This window comes from Pelobates fuscus, chromosome 4, assembly GCF_036172605.1.
Source record: "Pelobates fuscus isolate aPelFus1 chromosome 4, aPelFus1.pri, whole genome shotgun sequence".
In the NCBI taxonomy this organism is placed as follows: Eukaryota; Metazoa; Chordata; class Amphibia; order Anura; family Pelobatidae; genus Pelobates; species Pelobates fuscus.
Genome location: NC_086320.1, coordinates 56,481,240 through 56,503,535, shown reverse-complemented (window position 1 = coordinate 56,503,535; position 22,296 = coordinate 56,481,240). Strand labels below are relative to the sequence as shown.

Here is a 22,296-nt window from a genome sequence, read left to right as displayed (position 1 = left end):
GGTGAACTAAGACAACTGCACCTGGGTGCAAATTTGTTAGTTTTCAAAGTCATGTGACCATGACCATTACCCATCATGACTTTCTGCAGCCTTAAAGTGATACTATAGTGTTAGGAATACAAATCTGTATTCCTAATACTATAGTGCCCTCTGTCGTCCCCACCACGCCTCCCCACGGCAGCTAAAAACCCTTTAGTCACTTACCTGATCCAGCGCCAATGTCCCTCGTGTCATCCGACTGGGTGGGTGCTAATGCACATGCGCGGCAAACGCTGTAAGCATTGTTTCAATGCTTTCCTATGTGGATTTCACTGATGCTAGATGTCGTCATGCAGAGCATGCGGACGCCCAGCGTCAATTAGGGGACCTAGAGTCCACTCGCTTCCAGTAAGTGCCTATAGTAGCTGATTGACAGCCACTGAAGGCAGTCTTAGTTCTGCAAGGTAATTATTGCAGTTTCTCAGAAACTGCAATGATTTACATTGCAGGACTAAGTGGTACAGGGACATTGCACCCAGACCACTTATATGAGATAAAATGGTCTGGGCGACTATAGTGTCCCTTGAAAATATACACATAACTAATATATATTAAACATTTTGTGCAATCAGATTTACATTTTATAATAGTCAGAGGTTTGCTGTGCATGTAAATCTCTTATACTGCTGAGGTGCCTACCTTAGAATCACTTACATTTGAAGTGGAAGTCATGAGATTTTTGAAACAGTTTTTAAAGGTGATAAAGATAATATTTCCAATGACCAAGTAAAAGAGACCCTAGTAGGGTTATACTACCAGACATTATTATCTGAATTATGCATTGTAAGGAATTCAAAGTGAATTTTAAATTCTAGGCCAAACAGGCAAACTGAATATAATGCTGGCTTGGAGAATTTTTCCAATTCACAGTTTTTGCCTAAAATGTAAAAATCCCTTAGTAAATAACACTGTTAGTGAATATCCATTTGGAAGTTTCATCATCGAAATAATAATACAAACTGGATAATTTATCAAGGTCCATGTTTTAAAAATGAAACATTAGTTTCCAGCAATATTGCTGGATTAAGGCTGACAAATCAACTGGTTAATCTGGTCATATATCACTTCATCATTCTATGCATTTCAGGAAAAGTACTATTCTGAATTCATATACTGCTAGAGAGAAATCAATTCATTACTCATAGGGCAACATTATGACTATGGAAAATGTTACATTTGCACTGAGGCAGGGGGCGTCAACCTGGTTCCTCCTGCCCACTAGTGGGCGATTCAGGCTTTCAGGTGGGCGTGGTGGAAAATGCCTGGTGGGCCGAGATGGTCATGGGCAGGCCAGCAGGGGACATCATTCCCCCTGTTGGCCCATGCAGAGCCAACTTTGCTGTGAGCCCTCTCGGGCCGGTAAGGAGATCAGATATCTCCCTCACTGGCCCGCTTTTACTTAGTTCCAGCAGAGGAAAGGAAGGTCCTTGGAGGCTCTGTGCTCCTCCTGTAAGTAGGTGGGTCAGAGCTTTGCCGCGCATTACCTTGGCAACTCTCTGGTACAGTGCTGTGCTCACGGGAGGACAGGAGAGTCAGCTTGCAGCCGGAGGAGTTGCAGGCTGAAGTGAATGTGCCACCACTGAACCACCAGGGCTTGCAACATTATGTTCCCCCTCCCTGGTAGAAGGGAGGGAAGACATTAAGATAGATTTTCACATTTCACCCACCAACACACAACATGGACCCTATGCACCCCTCACACACACAAACACACACTACACCCCTCACACACACAAATACACACTACACCCCTCACACACACAAATACACACTTGCCCATCACACATGCACTGCCCCCCGCATGCACACTGTCCCCCTCACACACAGTACCCCTCACACACACTGTCCCCCTCACACACACTGTCCCACACTGCCCCCTTACACACACTGCCTCTCAACCACACTGTATCCCTCACACATACACACACTGCCCCCTCCCACTGCACCACATCACTCAAACACACACTGCCCCTCTCACACACTGCCCCCCTAAAAACACACTGTTCCCCTCACACACTGCCCCCACACACACTGCCTCAGACACACACTGCCTCAGACATACACACACTGCCCCACACATACACACAATGCCCCCTCACACAACCACTTCCTCACACACATTGCACCCACCCCTCACACACACACTGCCCACCTCTCACACACTGCCTCCTCTCACACACTCACAGCACCCCCACACACACCACCCCTCACAAACACAGCTCCCTTCCCACACACACACACACACACACACCACCACCCCACACACTGCCCCCTCAAACACACATACACACACATACAGCACCCCTCACACACACCATCTCTCATACACACACAGCACCCTTCACACACACACTGCACCCTTCACACATACAGCACCTCACACACATACATAGAAAAAATTAGAACAGAAAATAGAAAAAAGGGAAACAAAATCGATCCATTTAAGTACATATTTATAAAATAAAAATTTGCACTTGTGCAAAAAAAAATTTAGTTACTGTGGCACTGGTGGGTGGGAAGGAAATGTACCATCAACAAAGATACAAAAGTGGGCGGTAGGTATTAAAAGGTTGACTACCCCTGCACTAAGGCATGTGAGCGCTGATATATTTCCAGGGATTAGCCTCCATTAAGCTAAACTTGGATGCTGAAATGGAGTGAATTAGTATATATGTGTGAAACTGTGTCTAGAAAAGCAGTAGATATGTCAGTTTAGTGTTGCTGCTTGTTAGTGCTAGTGCCCGACTGCCAGTTTGAATGTAGATATAATTTCAATGTTGCGTTGGAGCGCACAGGAATTAATTTGTGTGTAGAGCAAGTTTGTGAATGTGTGTATTTATCTATAGCGTCACAATGTATGTCTGAATGTAGGGGTGCATTAGATATAGTGGCAGGGCCTGACAGGCTTGTATTTGTATGTTTTGTGAGGATGCTAAAAATTTTTTGAATGTATAGCCAGTGTGTGTAAATGCAGGATTGTATATGCATGTTATGGCAGTGTGTGAACACAAGGTTCGAATTATTAACAATACCACCATGTAGATGCATTAATGTTTTTTGTGCAGTGTATATGAACACATGTATTTAATATGTTTGTGTATGTGTTAATGCAGTAGTGTATTTTGTAAAGTGTTTATTATATGTGTAAATTTGAGGATGTATAGGTAGATGTGTGAATGCAAATGCGTATTTGTGTAATAACAATGTTTGGAAATGACGTGTGTGTTCTTCGTGTGAAAACTGGTTGTGTGATTCTAGGGGTGTATTTTTATATAGTGTCAGTGTGTGAAGACACAAGTGTATTTGAGCAGGTTATTGAGTAGTGTGTGGGTAAATGCACTGGTGTATTGATTATTATGTTATTATTTATATAGCGCCAGCAAATTCCGCAGCGCTTTACAGTGGGTGGACGAACAGACATGTAGTTGTGTTATGGTACTTTTTCAGTAAACCAAAATGTTTAAAATGTCTATCTGTTCCTGTCCAAATTAAAGAGGATTGAATTGCGTATATACGCTGAAGTAATTCAGTCTGACACACGGAGTTCAGGTTAAAATAACTTCGAGGAAATTTATTGGCAAGTGAAGAATCAGAGGGCGCGCAGGCCCTTTTAAGAGACATTTTCGTCATCATTGATTATCAAGATATCAGTGAATAAACATCATTAATTGGATTAATTGTTAAGTGTCTGGATTAGTGTCCACCTATCAATATAATTAATTGGATCAAAAACTAAGTGGTTAGCTCCGTGTCCACCCACCAAGAGGTGGTATTATTTTAGACACGGGTGGGGACAAGGGGGTCTTGAGCGTCATTTTACTCGGTCGGTGATGTCAGATCTCGTGGTTAGGTGCAAGGTCTCTTATGAATAGAACATTTCATTACTACTGTGTTCTCATGGCCTTTAAATTATACTATGTTGCGAGTTAGGGGAAATTCAGCAGTTCCTGGGTTAGTCATATCTTTATGGAGAATACAGTCTTTGTCTATTGTGTTAGATGTGCTGAGAAATTCTGTCATGTAATGTAGTTTTCATATGGAGAAGTCAGGTTATGAGGACAAAATGGAGGATTTGTCACAGTATCAGGTTAAAATGGAGTTAGTGCAGTAATTCAATATAAGTACAATAAAGATTTTTTAATAATTCTACATCAGTCCCCCCTATGAAATGTTAAATTCTAAGAGATAAAAACTTTATTTGTTAATATCAGAAGATGTGTTAGCCCAAAGGCACAGAAACCCCGTGGCCGCTAGCTAGGTGTTAATGCAAAGTGCAAGTCTGTCCCTAATTCTGACCCTAACAGGCTAACTCATCTGTCAGTATGGCTCTCGAACACTTCACACCCATGGGTGGCCCATGGCGGCTAACCCACCACTTCTCCACACGGGGCCTTTACCATTCACTGACAGATGCTGTCCCTAAGGTGGTCCCTTCCTAGAACTCTCGCACTTTATCATCAAAAGGGATAGATTGCAGCGGCAAACAGGGTGAGTTGAGATCCTGGAAGTCTTGGTCATCAACTTCAAGATGTGTGAAAGTGGGTGCCGCTTGGTCAACAGTCTTCGTGAGGGCTTTTCTCAGACAAGGGAAGACACAACAAAAGAGAAGAGCAAAGATAAAAAGGAAAATTAGAATTGCCATACCAATATGCATTAAAGCCTTTTGCCAACCCGTCATCCAACCAAACCATCTGTCCCAGGGATCTTTTATCCCAGAATTTCTTTTTAACTCTTCAGAGAGGTCATTTAATTTTTCTATGGCTAAAGTAACTTTACCATTAGGGCCTGTGTTTTCTGGGATGTAGGTACAACATGTCATGGTGTCGGGCAAAATTTTACATACCCCTCCTTTTTCGGCTAGGATCATATCTAGGGCTATTCTATTCTGGAAGGCCATTTGGGATGTGGCCTGTAACTGTTCGGCTAATCCCTGGAGGGCGTCTCTGGTGTAATTAACAAAACGCTGTTGATTGTAATAAATATAATTTATCCAGTTTAAATTCTTGTTTGCGGTAACTATGGTAAAAATTGATTCAAATCCTGCAGCAACCTCATCTCTTGCTTTAAACTCATTGGGTACCCCCCTAGGCACCCCAATGGCATCAATGTAAATGTGAGGGTCAAAACTTCCTTTTACTGGGGCTTCACGCTTAACCTTAGTGTGGCTGGGCTCATGGGTGTTGAGGTGTGTGTCAGAGATAGTGTGTATAGGCATAATGGCCTTAGTCAAAGTACACTCCCCCCACCACTCTGTGTCCATTCTGGATCTTAACTGTAAATCCCCACACAACCAGTAAATATCTCCTAATGACCTAGTGTGATGCTGCAGTAAACGTACAGGAACAGTTCTATATGTAGCACAATATCCTTCGGGAAAGTTACCCACAAATTTACCAATCCCATCGTGCATGGCATAGCAAGTGTAATTACCTTTATATATTGTAATACCATTAGGAGGTCTGACATTTTTGGCTAGAAGAGGATACTCCGCTGTCCATGCTTGACATAGAGACCTGTTGAAATCATATTGGTAGGCAAAAAGACTTAAAACACAATTTTCTGCATCTACTGGCAGGGTTAAAGGTACAGTGCCCAGATGAGGCCGGGCACCACCACACACATAGCATGCGGTTCTGTTATGCTTGTTGGCATTATATTTCATCCATTCTAACCATAGGTTAACATCATTAAAACCTGTTTCAGCGGCCATGGTATCTTCAAAGGTGGGGTTAGCAATGGCCATCATGTCCTTAAAGGACTGGATGTGTGGTTTTAATGGATTTATGACCATGTGAGTAGCTCCTCGCCACTCAGGGGAATTACACATATCTTTAAGGTAGAAATGCCCTAATTTAGTATAGGAACCCTTTTTCCAATACATTCCCAATACATATCGGTCTGCATCTGTTGGGCTTGGATGCTCAATATTAAGAATTAATTTCATTGGTGTGCCTCCTCCAGGCTTTCTTAGAGTCATTCTTTGAAGGAGGGACCTACCATGATCATCTACTTTAGATAAGGCACTTTTTGGCTTGTAACCCCAGGAAGGCCCGGCATTCCATCCCGCCGCCCCCCAACGGCCACAATTGTGCCCCCATTGTTTGTCAACTACACAAACATATGGGTCTTTTGCATGGGGGATATCTCTATAGATATTCTGGATTTGTGCTGTAGAGAATGGGCATCCTACAATGTCACAATAATCAAAGGTATAGGTAGCCACACGGGTACATGATGAATTATACCAGAAGGTGTACCCACTAACATCTTTTGTGATGGCTACTTGCTGGGCCTTAATTAAACTAATTAAGGAGACAATGTACCAGAAGTACGTGGTTGTGCGGTATCTGCTTCCTCTGGGGCAGGAGACTTTTTGCAGTGGGAAGCGTGGATCCAATGTGGCCTACCGGCCACTTTGACGGAGGTTGCGGTGATCAGGAGAACTTGGAATGGCCCGTCAAATCTTGGTTCCAGGGTACTTTTCCGCACAAACTTCTTGACCAGAACCCAATCTCCGGGAAGCAGGTTATGGGTACCTGTGTCCAAATCAGGATCTGGAATTGAAGAGAAAACTTGGGCATGTATTTTGTTCAAGACACTTGCAAGTTCAGTTACATAGTCTACTAAAACATCAGATTGGAGCTGTAACTGTTGCGGATAATAACAACCTAGTCTGGGTGCTGTCCCAAATAGAATTTCATATGGGGATAACGAGTGCTTCCCTCTAGGTGTGTGTCTAACGCTGAATAAAGCTATTGGCAGGCTTTCTGGCCAGGGCATCTTTGTTTCTTGTGACATTTTTAACATTCTGGCTTTTAGAGTGCCATTCATGCGCTCTACTTTACCACTACTTTGTGGGTGGTAAGGGGTATGAAAGGCTAGGGTCACCCCCAGAGCAGTCCAAATTTCTTTAGTTACTGTTGCAGTAAAGGCTGGGCCCTGATCACTTTCAATGACTTCTGGAAGTCCAAATCTACATACAATGTCTGTCAGTAGACGTTTTGCGGTTAATTTTGCAGTGATATTGGCCACTGGGTAGGCTTCTGGCCAGCCTGAGAACATGTCCACTATTACTAGTGCATATTCATGAGGCCCACTCTTGGGCATTTGAATGTGGTCAATTTGAATTCTCTGGAATGGGTACATGGGTTTTGCTAGGTGCTTTGCAGGTACCCTGATTGGTCTTCCTGGATTGCATTTTGCACAAATGACACAGGCCTTACAGAAATTGCTGATCAAAGTTGTGATTCCAGGTGCTTCATAATACTTTTGAATGAGGGCGGCCATTAGGTCTTTTGACAGATGTGCAGGCCCATGTGCCCATTGGACAACTGCTGGAAATAAATTCTTCGGAAGGCAAAATTTAGAGTTGTTATAGTAAATTCCGTCTTTTAGGATAGCTCCTTTCTTTTTCCATTTCTGGATTTCTTCAGGGGTAATTGCAGCTTGTTGTTCTCGCAAAATTCTTAGGTCAGTAGGAAGAGTTTGCAAGGTAAAGATAGGAACTTCTTCTTCTTGACCGGACACTTCTTCATCCACTTCCTGCAAATCTCTGGCCGCTTGCTTAGCAGCCTGATCAGCTAAATGGTTGCCCTTAGCTTCATCCGAATCCAATTTCCCATGTGCCTTTACTTTCAAAACGGCCACTTCTTCAGGGAGTAGGAGGGCATCCATTAGTTCCTTGATTGCAGAGCTGTGTTTGACTGGTGTACCGGCAGTGGTAAGAAATCCTCTTGTCTTCCAAATGAGGCCGAAGTCATGTGCCACACCCAGAGCATATCTTGAATCTGTATAGATGTTGGCACGCTTTCCCTCGGAAATCTTGCATGCTGAAGTCAGGGCTTGCAATTCAGCTTCTTGCGCAGACATTGCTGGCGGTAGAGGTGATGACTTGAGAACTTCCTCTGTTGTGGTTACGGCATATCCTGTGTGGTATTTTCCTTCTTCATCAGCATACCTTGAACCATTCACGAACAGAGTAAAATCCGGATCAGGTAATGGATTCTCATGCACAGTTGGTAAGTGCACTGTTTCCATTTTCATCTGTTCGAAACAGTCATGAGGAGTTTCTGGGTCATAGTCATTTGCTATAACTAGGTCTTTAAATTCCTTTTCCAGGAAATGGCGTGGCCATGCTTCAAGAAGGTCAGTTGCTGGGTATTTGGCAATGCCATTTTCCTGTAGTTGTGATTCATCCATGGTGGCCCATAATTTTGCCATGGGCCCAAGGTCATTCCATGATCTTGTCTTCAACTTGGTAACAGGAATATGTGGAATAGCAGTATCCCAATGGCGGTATAGGTAATTGAGTTCTGGGGGCAGTTGGATCAGGACCACGCTGTTGCCTTCCGAGTCACAATAGAAATCTTGGGCAGTGAGCTTTACTTCAAACCAGTGGTAGAGCTCATCTTCATAGCAAGGTTCAGGAGTAATGTCCGGCTTGTACCACATGGTACAGAAGGCATAATCCGGACCTTCACAGAGAGGTGTCTTGTCTTTGTGAAAAGCTAAATGTGGATGCATTTTCTTGATACATCCACAGAGAAGGTAGATGTAGGTTTCATCTGTGACAAACCCATAGTAGATACCCCCCTCAGGGAGTGGAAGAAGAGTGGATGGGTTAAGAACTTGACATCTTTGTATAGAAATGTTGTCAGGCAGAAGAAGATGACATTGCAGACGCAGGTGTCTAGCAGGAGACACGTGCTTGAGCTGGACTTGGTTGATAATGGCAGAGATGTCATGAGGGGCCAAAACAACCAAAGGGTGGCCAAGGACCAGGTCTGAGGTTCTTTCAATGAGTTCTCTTGCAGCAAAAACAGCCCTAAGGCAGGAAGGGGTCCCTCTAGCCACAATGTCCAGTTGGCATGAAAAGTATCCAATAGGCCTCTGGCGGCCTTTTAAGTCATTAGTTTGGGTAAGAACTCCTGTAGCATGGCCTAGTCTTTCAGAGACAAATAATTTGAAAGGCTTGGTGTAGTCTGGTAGGCCCAAGGCAGGAGCAGAGACAATGGCACGTTTAAGAGATTTGAAATTGTCCAGAGCTTCGTTGGTCAGGCCGAATGGGTCTGACTTGAGTGCATCATAGAGAGGTTGCATAAGCAGAGAGGCCTCTGGGATCCATGCTCTGCAATAGGAAATGAGGCCTAAGAAGGCATGAAGAGATTTTGAAGTCCTTGGGGGTGGAATGTCCAGAATTGCTCTGACTCGGTCCCGAGTGAGATGTCTGGTACCTTGAGATAGGCAATGTCCAAGGAAAATCACTGAAGGTTGACAGAACTGCAGTTTGAGAAGTGAAGCTTTGCATCCTTGTTCTGCCAAATAGCAAAGCAGACTAATTGAACTCTTTTCAGTAGTGGGTATATAATCTCCACAGAGCAGCAAATCATCCACATACTGAAGTAAAACAACTTCTGGGTGTTCAGCTTGCCATGGGTCAAGGATGGTACACATGGCCTTTGCAAATTGACTTGGAGAATTTTGTGCCCCCTGGGGCATGACAGTCCATGTATACTGTTGCATTTCATGGGTGAAAGCAAACAGGTATTGACAGGATGGATCCAGTGGAACACTGAAAAAGGCATTAGCCAGGTCAATGACTGTAAAGTACTTTGCAGAAGGTGGGACGCCAGAGAGCAGAGTGTGGGGGTTTGGTGCAAGAGGGGTGTCCAGGACAGTGGCTTCATTAACAGCCCGTAGATCCTGAACCATTCTGTACTTCACTGGCTCACCTTTTAGAGTCTTCTTCTTTACAGGAAATAATGGAGTGTTACATTCTGATTTACACTTCACTAGAGCACCCTTTTCCAGGAGTGCTTTGATGTGAATAGAAATGGCTGCAGCCTGTGCTGGTTTTAGAGGATATTGTGGTTTCCTTGGTAACTTAGCTCCTGGAATAAGCTTAACCACCACAGGTGGGACATTTAGGTGACCTATATCCTCTGGGCCCGAGGACCATAACTTAGCAGGCACCTGTGTTTTTAACTCATCTGGGAAATTGGACCTAGGTTCTGCTGCTTCCTTATAGGGTTTTTCTAATTGCAGCATCAAAGGTAAGGAGCACAGGGCTGAAGTGTCAGAAACAGATAGAGGTGTAAACATTTCTACTTGTCCATCTGGAGTGAAGGTTATAGATGCCTGCAGGCGTGAGAGGACATCAGCGCCTAACAGGTTAATTGGGCATGTGGAGGAAACTACAAAACGAGCAAGTAAGCTTGTGCCAACCCGCAGAGGGGTTGTTAGAGGACTGTGTCTCGGTTGGCCATCCACTCCAACACAGGAGACATCAATACTTGACAAGAAAGATGGGTCTGGCAGGTCTTGTTCTCTGAGAACACTTCGGGCTGCGCCTGTGTCAATAAGAAATGTGGTAGGTTGGCCTTCAATGGGTAAAGTCACTGTGGCAAGTGGCCCCCCCCCCTTTATCCCCTGTAGACACTGCCATGACAGGGGTTAATGACACAGGTTTGCCAATTTCCTAATCATCTGGTTCCTCAACAATTGGAACCGTTTTCTCGGCCTTAGGGGCCGGGGCAGGCTTGGGAAACTTTTTGGGCTCCCCTGTGGGAAATTTTTTGGGCTCCCCTGTGGGAAATTTTTTGGGCTCCCCTGGTTCCCTTTTGGGTTCTGGACAGTCACTTCTGTAGTGTCCCTTAGCCCCACAATTAAAACAAGTTACATCCTCTAACTTGACACCCTTGGTGCCAGGGGTGATGGGGGCGGCACAGGCCACCATGAGGGGAGCTGGATTGGGTCTTCTGGGGGTCTGGGCAGATTCCAAGCCTCTAGCAACTAGGAGTAACGTATCTAGAGGAACAACCTTATATTCAGGGCGTGCAGCAATGATTCCCTTGCGTATGGTATCTTTAACACCTTGGACAAACGCACCTGATAGCATTTGTGAATGAATTTTGTCAGTGAGATCAAATCCCAAATCTGTAAACATTTGATATAGTCTTGCATGAAACCTTTCCACTGATTCTCCTTTGTCTTGCACAACATCAGTAAGGCCAGCAGATTGATCTGCAAGTTTATCTTTAGCCCAATCTCTTAATTGATTGCAAAAGGTTACTCCGGAGGGGTAATCAACATCACTTGTAAGCAGATCTGTACTGAGGTGGCGGGCCATGCTGGGCCAATATGCATCCCCTGCTTTAATAGCACAAATGCTCAGTAGGTCACGCCAGGCGGCGGAATAAGTCTTTTGTATCTGAACAATCCCTCGGTAAAAAGGCATAGGCTGCTTCTCTGGGTCAGGGAGAGATTTCATTAAAGCACTAGCTTGTGTGGGATTAAAAGCAACATATTTAGGAGGGGCCCGCTCTCCCCGACCCTTATGGCCGAAGGGATCTTCAATGGAACGGTGGGTCGAGACTCTTGCAGCCTCTAATGAATCCTGGGACAGCCTGTCATCCCTGTCATCCTCTTCCTCATCTAGTTCTATGATCTGGGCCCTTCTACGTGAGGGGATCACCTGAGGTGACAGGGCCGGGGGATGAGAGGGAGTCCCGGAAGCGGGAGTCGCCATTGGGTCATAATCATGGGATCGGTAATCACCGGGAAGCACCGGCATCAGGGGTGCTGAATGACTGGGGGCCGCCATATTGGAGGCGGGGAAGGAAGTTGCATTGGGGTTAAGGGAAGAAGTGGCGGCCATGTTGGATGTGGGCACATCCGGGGCAGACTGTATCGGACTGGGCATGACCGGAACCTGGGGAGTGGCTTGGGGAAAGGGGTATGGATAATTTGGATAGGGCATGGACATGGGGTATGGGAAGGGGTATGGCCAAGCCATCTGGGTGGGGGCTGGGGCGGAACCTGGAGTGGGCAGGAAGGTTGGGTAGGGATTGGCAAAGGGGGTGGGAACTTGGGCCGTGGTAGGGACGGACAAGGGAGAGGATGGAGAGGAATCAGTAGAGGCGGGTGAAGAAGGAGGAGCCGGAGTGGGATCAGCAAGATTGACAGTGGCAGGAGAGGAGGGGTTAGCTAACTGGGCAGATGCAGATGGGAGGGTAGGATTATCAACGGAGAGAAAGTGCGGGGAAGGGATGGCAGATGAAATGTTAGGATTAGACACAGAAGGTATCTTAGGGATGGATGAGGATGATGGGAGTGTTAGGGAAGGAGAAGGGGAAAAGTAAGATCCATCAGAATTTAGGACCGGACAAACGGGAGAGGTGACGGGATGGGGGCTAGGAGGATTGGGAGTGGGATACCTAGTCAGCTGGCAATCTCCCATTGCTGACTGAACCTTGGGGATAGACATCCCCTGGGCGCCATTTTGGGGCGCTGGCTGAGGACAAGCCCCAGCAACACAATTATTATGGTACACAAACAATTTCACACCCTTGTGAATTATTTCTTCCTCAACCCAACCTTCTTGCTGAATAGCCTTTGCTACTCTGTACCATGCTTCAGCTGTTTTTAATAAATCATTATTTGCAAGCTTGCCTCTCTTTTCCATCAATAATCTACGCCAACTTTCTGGTTGCAATCTGCCACATGTCGGCACAGCAATTTTACATACTTTTGCAATCTTTTCAACACCTTTAACCATCTCCTCACCCTCTCTGTCATCAACTAAATCACATGCTAACCAGCCCTTACTGGGCTTACTTAAATCCTGCCCCATAATCCCTTTCCCCCTACACCAGCGTCCTAGATATAGGGAAAGACAAGGAAAATTGAACAGGAACGTCTACAATGCTCGACTGCCACCTGAGAATTGTGGGCCCTTCTCAAGTGCGTCTTCCCAAAACGTAGACTAGTCACTGAATCCGCCTACCCGGGGTGGTAGACACGGATTGGAGCGAGGTGAGAAGTGTGTGACCAATCACTTCTCTATTAAGAGGAATGGGAGTGGATAGTATAATAGTACAGGAAGTGTAGAAAAGGTAAAGAGTAAGGAAAAAATCCTTAGGGACAGACACAGGAGTTTGAATGACTCCACATTAAACAAACAAGACAACAGTACAGTTGAAATACAGTGCATGCATCACAGTTCAAATGAAATCAACAGTAATCCCTTTCCTTTAATCATGTGCTTACTCCAAAGTCACCTCTCTCAACCCCGTAGTGTCCCCGCTCGGAGAATGACTTCATAAAGTTTCACTAGCAGCGGGCAAGGATAACAGCTAACACCGGTCCGAAATCCTTTCTAGCCTCCCTCGTTACAGCAGTCCACTTAAAGTGGCCGCGCCACCCTCACTCCCGTAGTGCCCCTATAAAACCCACTTTATAAGTCTCACTACCACGTGATGCGGAAAACAAGCAATGCCTGCCTGAATCCCCCCAGGAAACTGAGTCCCCTGCCACAAGGCTAAGTCTCCTACCACAATTAAATAATCAGGGTACCTTCAACTCAACTAGAGCCGAAGGGTCCGGGTCAGGAAGCCCCCAACTCAACTAGAGCTGGAGGGTCCGGGTCAGGATGCCCCCAACTCAACTAGAGCTGGAGGGTCCGGGTCAGGATGCCCCCAACTCAACAAGAGCTGGAGGGTCCGAAAGCGCACAGTGAAGCTAGCTAGGCTATCAAAGTGACACAAAATTGGATCACAGGAAACTATGATTCTACACAGATCCCACAGTTCCACAAACTTCTTTTTCCATACAGCCACAGCCACGAGGCTCCTAAAAGAAGTAAACAGGCAAAGAAGACCCCCAGGAAACTTCCACAGGTCAACCCCCCTTTTTCCCTACAGCCACAAACAAGTGGCTCCTAAAAGGAGTAAAACAGGCAACAGGACTCCAGGCAAATCCCCCGGGTCCACCCCCCTTTATCCCAAAAAGGGGAAACAGACAAACACAGGACCCTCAGGCAAACTACCACGGGTCCACCCCCCTTTATCCCAAAAAGGGGAAACAAATAAAACATTCAGCCCGGGCAACCAAACTAGACACACCCAGGCAACAGATAGACTAAATGCAGGTAATAAATGGGTAAGATATTACCTGTCTTTGATGTCCTCCCGGGAAGCAGTCACAGACACGTGGACGGGTCAATCAAAGGGGCCGGAACATACCGGTGGCTCTGCAGAAGTCTCTACCGTGTACCTGGAGGTGATCAATCTCCTTTCCTTCCCCCTGGATTCCTCCGTCCACCCTTGTCTTCCTTAGGACGGCTCACCGGCCAGACATAGCCCGGAGTCCCTGTTCGGGCGCCAAAGTTGTTATGGTACTTTTTCAGTAAACCAAAATGTTTAAAATGTCTATCTGTTCCTGTCCAAATTAAAGAGGATTGAATTGCGTATATACGCTGAAGTAATTCAGTCTGACACACGGAGTTCAGGTTAAAATAACTTCGAGGAAATTTATTGGCAAGTGAAGAATCAGAGGGTGCGCAGGCCCTTTTAAGAGACATTTTCGTCATCATTGATTATCAAGATATCAGTGAATAAACATCATTAATTGGATTAATTGTTAAGTGTCTGGATTAGTGTCCACCTATCAATATAATTAATTGGATCAAAAACTAAGTGGTTAGCTCCGTGTCCACCCACCAAGAGGTGGTATTATTTTAGACACGGGTGGGGACAAGGGGGTCTTGAGCGTCATTTTACTCGGTCGGTGATGTCAGATCTCGTGGTTAGGTGCAAGGTCTCTTATGAATAGAACATTTCATTACTACTGTGTTCTCATGGCCTTTAAATTATACTATGTTGCGAGTTAGGGGAAATTCAGCAGTTCCTGGGTTAGTCATATCTTTATGGAGAATACAGTCTTTGTCTATTGTGTTAGATGTGCTGAGAAATTCTGTCATGTAATGTAGTTTTCATATGGAGAAGTCAGGTTATGAGGACAAAATGGAGGATTTGTCACAGTATCAGGTTAAAATGGAGTTAGTGCAGTAATTCAATATAAGTACAATAAAGATTTTTTAATAATTCTACATCAGTTGTAACCAGACACGTTGGACACGCAGGAGCAGAGGGGTTGAGGGCCCTGCTTAATGAGCTTACATGCTAGAGGGAGGGGGTAAAGTGACACAAAAGGTAAGGATAGTATTAGACTAGTGACAGTTGTAAGAGAGGAATCAGTTGGGAGCCATTAACAGTTTAATTGATACGCTTTTATGAAGAAGTGTTTTTTTTTAATGAGTTTTTGAAGGATGGCAGTGTGTATGTATACAGGGGTATATTTGCAAAGTGTGTGAATGTTGTCTGAGTGTCAATTGTGTGGATTTAGGGATTTTTTGCAGTTCCGGGTCTTTCTATGTTTTCTATGTCTTTGTCTCTCACACCACTCGTCTCTCTCTCTCATCCTTACACTATCATAATCTCCCTAAATTTTTGCCACACTTGCTTCTCCTTCTATCCTACTCCCCGACTTGTTTCTCTCCTAATTCCCAAACTCTGCACTTTTGTAATTCACTCTTTCCCAACAAGTGTTGCCAGATTGAGCAATATGTTCCTGGAAGCATTCCACATATGCACATAGATGGGCAGAACATGAAAAATGCTGCCCTGCAGTATGTATAATTCATATGCTGCACACATTCTCATCAGTAAAATATCTGATTTACTAATTCTAGCCTTTCAATTTTAGATGGGACTGTATATATGTGCAGAGAAGCATGGATCTGGCAACCATAACAGCAGGGTATCTCCCGCTGGCCTTCATAGTACCCAAGATCTATACACTTTGCCTCCATGACAGCTGGGATGCTGCTCTCTTATGTTGTCCCTTGTGGTAGTGGAGGGGATGGATATATGATGTAACCTGTGGTCCATGACTGAATGTCAGCCTGCCCCTGGCAGTGTCCCTATTTTGGGCCCAAATTCCTCTCTCCATCTTTTCTATTCCAATGTCCAACCTTTCAAGGAGACCTATTTTGCTGCTGTGTTTGAATGTGAACAGAGCTTCCCAAAATAATACTCACAGTAATGTGTATGTAAACGACAATAAATGTGTTTAGAAATCAATCTGTGTAAATAGGATACATTGTTCTTTTTCTAATTTACATTTTACAATTACAAATTGCATAAATTGTCATTAGTAAGTCACCTAAAGTTTCTTAGAACATCCTGCCCCGGGCCAAACCCCCACTTACACCCCTAAAATGAAAGTGTTCCTCTTTTCCCATTTGAAATGTTGGGTGGTATGTAACCAGAGAGGAGAGGGAGAGACCTGATTCTCCCCAACATTCCAAACGAAGGTGAGCAGGCTGGGTAGACATTCATTGTCATCCCAGAGCAGCAGTGTAAGAACACAGTGGAATATCTTAGATGTCTAGCTCCTTTTTTGTTTATGATTTTACCATTGATTATATTAAATAAACAAAAACACAAAACAGTAATATTACTACAGGGAAAAAAAAGCATATTCACGCTTTGAAGTTTTTTAAATTACATTTTCATTCAAAAAATGTTTTTCATGGGAGAGGATACATTAAAAAAACAAAGGAAGATCATGAACACAGTTTACCTTTACAGGAAAACCCACCACTCCCACATTGGCAGAAGAATTAATTGTAAAGAAAAGCTGTACTTTTGTGGTGGAATCTCGGTAAAAATAAATTTAGTAGGCCGAGATTACCACGTGGCATGTGTACGTGCATATGCTGACGTATCGATCAGTTGGTTGCACGAGGCAAGATACGATCAGTAGTGTACGGAGCATGTGCAAGAATACAGGATATAGTATTCCCCTCCTCCATTGTGCTGGACAAGCCATGCGGTCAAACAGGAAGTTAATTCTCATTTGTGTTGATTGGTTAAGAGAATGTGCGGGTGGAGCTTAATATGGGAGGAGTTATATGCCTATATAAGGAGCCTGCACTATTGTCCGGGGCTCAGAACTTGTGGTATTTTGGTGACGCTAGTCCCTCTGAGTCCCGATCGGTGATCCAATAAAGAATCTCTTCCTTCCTGAAGAAACCTGTGTCCATCTCTCTGTGCTTGGCTTCCGTCAGTTTCTCCGGTATCATTTGGTGCATTGGCCGGGAAGCTCATCGTTCAACGGTAGCTGAGAGGCAGAGGCGTGAGACGGTCTATCTTTGCCCACGTTCTCTACGGCTGCACCCCTGAACTTCTGCGTGGACCTCCCTTCGTCTCGGCGCCACTGGGCCGTTGTCCAGGAGATCATCGGCCTCTACGTGAGAAGTGCTGGGGTGTCCCCGTCGATGAGTGTGAACTCAGGTTCAGGAACGAGGAGGTAAGACAACTGCTGTTTTAGACGGCAGGACCCACTAGGGGTATACCGATTGTGCGGTAGGCCCAAAGGGGTTTTGAATCTGTGTATCTGCCCCCTCTGTCGGAGGGAAGGAGCGAAGGCGCACCGCTCGATCGAACGCTCTTTAGTCAGACCGTTTGATTTTGTTAGTCAGGCGGGGTCCTGGTGTAAATAGCCCTAGCCGGACACCGGTGTCTTGTCTAGACTAGCGTTCTAGGGTGTATATTACGTTCGCTAGGTCGGAGGGACCGGGAGACTAAGCGGCGCCTGTGTAAATTCGGTTCGCTAGCTCTCAACCTATCTGGGCTAAGTGGGAAGGCGTGTAAATTTGGAACCCACTAGACTTTTGATAGTGCGACTAAGAGGCGCCTGTGTAAATTCGGTTCTCTAGCTCGCTATATGTGGTGATTGGGCAGTGTGGCTAACCAAAACGGGTGTATATAGTTTTAGGTAGTCCATTCAAGGTACTGGCCAATAGTTTAGTTGGGAATTGTAAATGTGTTAACGATTGTTTTAGTAAAGTGTATATCTTGTTAGATAGCGCGAGCTCAGCCGTCTAGCGAGAGTGTTAATAGTGTGTTGCTGTATTATAGTGCACGGTACCATAACCCTGTATATTTACTGACATTGTATATAAGTACTAATTATTGTCGTCAATTGCATGTTTTAACACCATAACCACTAATAATTGTATTGTGACCTTAACTTGTGCTTTGACCTATGCTAACCGTACTGTAACCGCTATTTGTAAAAGACGATGTTACTGGGGTGTGTTATAGACGGGTAATTCATATATAGAGAATTATAGCGTGGGTGACTGTATAGTTACGCCAAAGGGCATAATATTGATTATATAGTGACTGGTGTAACAGCTGTGTGTGTACGGGAATTCCCTGAGTGTTTATTGTTATTGTGTACGTTTCACTTGGTAACTGTACCACGTGGTGCTGTTGCCAGAGGAAACGGGTGTGACTGTTGAATAGTACGCGTGTATAGTATTCGTTGTCGACGACGTTCCATTGTTAAGTATGGGTGCGTCGCAGTCAACGATTCCGGATCCCTTAGGTTGTATGGTGAAAAATTTTAAAAAGGGATTCAAAACTTGTGATTTTGGGGTTAAGATGTCTCCTGTACGTTTGGTTACTTTGTGCACTAGGGAGTGGCCTACTTTGGTTGCGGCATGGCCGCCACGTGGCAGTTTGGATCCAACTCTGGTACAGCGCTTACACGTGGCTGTATCAGGTAGGCCTGAACTTTACGGCCAGTTTCCTTATATTGATTGTTGGAGACAGGCCGTAAATGACTCGCCAAAATGGCTCCAGACATGCCACGAGGAGCAATGTCGCCTCATGGTAGCTAGGACTTGTTCGTCCACTAGGACCGGTGTTAGGCCCATTTTGGACACGCCCCCTGAGTCCGAGATCCCTTTGCCGCCCCCTTACTTTCCGTTAAGAGGAAGTGACGCAAACGCAGGAAGCCCTGCACCCCTCCCCTCATTACCCTCATCCACTTCCGCTTCCTCCTCCAGTACAGGATCCACCCCCCCTCGTACTAAATCTCCCCTTCCGGAACCAGAACCCACCCCCATTAGAAACGAATATCCTGATTTGGCGCCACTTCAGACTTCCGGTCAAGCTTCATCTAGCTCGACTCGAAGTGTTTTATTTACAACCTTTTCCCAAAACCAACCTCCCACATCCCCATACCCTATCTCTCCCCGACCGGAACCCATGACTGACGCCCCTTTACGTAGCCCCATCCAAACCCGACAGTTGACTGGTGCCCAACAATTAAAGCACTATCAGATGCCTCTTCGCCTGAATCCTGGGTCAGCCTATATCGATGCCGCAGGTCAAATGGCACACGCTGACCCAGTCTTCGTATATGTCCCATTTACCACAACCGATCTTTTAAACTGGAAGACCCATAATTCCTCGTATACTGAGAAACCACAAGCTATGACTGATCTGTTCACCTCAATAGTACAGACGCATAATCCGACATGGGCTGATTGCCAGCAGTTACTAATGACTTTATTTAACAATGAGGAAAGGACAAGAATAAATCAAGCAGCCATTAAAGCATTAGAAGATAAAGCCCATACTTTAAACCAAGCCAATCCATCAGCATGGGCCGCAACACATTATCCCAACACTGATCCCGATTGGAACGTAAATGGTGCTGATATGGTTCAACTCAGAGCCTATAGAGACGCTATAATTGCTGGCATGAAAGCAGGAGGAAAGAAAGCTATTAACATGTCGAAGACAGTTGAGGTGATTCAGAAAAGCGATGAAGCGCCCAGTGTCTTTTATGACCGATTATTGGAGGCATACCGCTTGTATACCCCCTTTAATCCGGAAGACGCAGACAATTCCCGAATGGTTAACTCCGCCTTTGTCAGCCAAGCTTACGGAGATATTAAGCGCAAGCTACAAAAGTTAGAAGGGTTTGCAGGTATGTCCATCACCCAACTAATGGAGGTAGCAAATAAGGTTTATATGAACAGGGATACAGAAAGTAAGAAAGAGGAAGAGCGCAAGATGCGTAAAAAGGCTGATATGCTAGCGGTAGCGATCGCAGGCGTAGATAGACGGGGCCCGGATAGAGGCGATAGTAGATGGAATAGGGAGCCTTTGAGTAGGAATCAATGCGCGTATTGCAAGGAAGAAGGGCATTGGAGGAACGAATGTCCACAAAGAGAGCAGTACGAGAGAGACCAACCCAGGGCAGGCTACGGAAACTTTAGAGGCAGAGCGAGAGGTAGAGGAGGCCCCGGAGGGAGTAATGGTTATAGAGGGAGTAATGGGAACAGAGGAAGTGTTAGGGAAGACAGGTATATTCCAGCAGCGCAAAGGTCCCGCGATAGAGAAGGTAGGGACTTTGTAGGATTGGCTGACACGGTCATGGAGGACTATTGATACCGACCGGGCTCCATCCCCCTTGGTCGAGCGGAGCCTATGGTCGATGTATCAATAGGGGGAAAAAGGAGTGCGTTCATGATCGACACTGGTGCTGAACATTCAGTGGTGACTAATCTAGTTGCTCCTCCATCTGGAAGGACTATTACTGTGATAGGAGCAACTGGAAGAAGTGCTGAAAAACCGGTTCTTAAAAGTCGACTCTGTACATTGGGAGGCCACGTAGTAAAACATCAATTCCTTTATATGCCTGAATGTCCACTCCAATTGCTGGGACGTGATATGCTATCAAAATTACAAGCGCAGATTACGTTCCTACCAAATGGAACAACATCTCTAAAGTTTAATGGACCTTCAGGTATTATGACTTTATCCGTACCAAAGGAAGAAGAGTGGCGACTTTATACAGTGTTGACTAGCCAAAACCCTAGGAGTGATGAGACATTATTCAACATACCAGGAGTTTGGGCAGAGAACAACCCACCAGGACTGGCCCGCAATATTCCACCTATAAAAATTGAACTAAAACTTGGGGTTTATCCAGTGAGCCTAAGACAATACCACATCCCGCAGAAGGCTAAGAAGAACATTCAATCTTATCTGGATAAGTTCATACGGTATGGTATCCTAAAATTCTGTACTTCCCCCTGGAACACCCCATTGCTGCCTGTTCAAAAGCCCGGTACAGATGAGTATCGACCTGTGCAGGACTTGAGAGCAGTCAATGATGCGGTTGTTAGTATACATCCAGTCGTACCCAATCCATATAACCTGCTTGCTTTAATTCCGGGCGGGGCTACTTACTTCACAGTCTTAGATCTCAAAGATGCCTTCTTTTGCCTCCGAATTGCCGCAGAAAGTCAATGTATCTTCGCTTTCCAATGGGAGAACGCTGTAACGGGCTCAAAACGCCAAATGACCTGGACAAGACTGCCCCAAGGGTTTAAAAATTCACCTACCCTATTTGGTTCAGCTCTAAGTCAAGATCTACTGGATTTCGAGTCTATCCCAGGAGAGTGTGTATTGTTACAGTATGTAGATGACTTGTTGATAGCAGCAGTTACAAAAGAAAAATGTCAGCAAGCAACGCACGATCTACTACACATTCTCTGGAAGGCAGGATACAAGGTGTCCAGAAAGAAGGCTCAGTTGTGTTTGCCAACTGTCAAGTATCTGGGATTCCATATCTCTGAAGGTCAAAGGATTATGGGGCCAGAGAGAAAAGAAGCTGTCTGCCAAATACCAATACCCAAGAATAGAAGACAAGTGCGAGAATTCTTGGGGGCAGCAGGCTTCTGTAGGATATGGATTCCCAGCTATGCGATACTGGCAAAACCTCTGTACGCAGCCATCAAAGGTACAGAGCACGACCCCTTCTTATGGACCCAAGAACAGCAAACGGCATTTGAAGATGTGAAGAAGGCTTTGATGAGTGCCCCAGCATTAGGTCTACCTGATCACACACGACCATTCTACCTGTATGTACATGAGCAAAGAAGAATGGCTGTGGGAGTATTGACACAGTACTTGGGATCATGGCAAAGACCTGTTGCCTACATGTCTAAGCAACTGGATGCAGTGGCCAGCGGACTTCCACCTTGTCTAAGAGCCGTAGCTGCAGCCGCCCTGCTAGTAGCTGAAGCCGATAAACTCACTCTGGGTCAAGAACTTTATGTACGAGTCCCACATGCAGTACAGACGTTGTTGGATTACAAAGGAAATCATTGGTTTAGTAACAGCCGTATGACCAAGTATCAAGCAATGTTGTGTGAAAACCCAAGAGTGCATTTAGAGACTGTAAATACCTTAAACCCAGCTACCCTTTTGCCACAACCTACTGAAAGCCAACATGATTGTTTGGAAGTAATGGATGAAGTATTTTCAAGTAGACCAGATCTTCGTGATTTTCCCATCCAGAACCCCGATGTTCAATATTACACCGACGGCAGTAGTTATGTGAAAGAAGGGATCCGCTATGCAGGATATGCAGTAACAACAATAGACAAGGTGATAGAAGCTCGGCCACTGGCAAAAGGAACATCAGCACAAAAGGCAGAATTGATAGCACTGACACGAGCGTTACAATTGGCTGAAGGTTTAAGAGTAAATATCTATACGGACTCTAAGTATGCGTTTTTAACCACTCATGCCCACGGAGCTTTGTATA

The 22,296-nt window shown here is 45.2% G+C and overlaps 1 protein-coding gene across 1 annotated transcript in view; it reads left to right on the top strand.

Annotated features, from left to right (window-relative positions):
* The window catches only part of POLR2K (RNA polymerase II, I and III subunit K), a 153,090-nt gene that overhangs the window by 120,949 nt on the left and 9,845 nt on the right, over window positions 1-22,296 (top strand). The gene's annotated exons all lie outside the window — the stretch shown is intronic.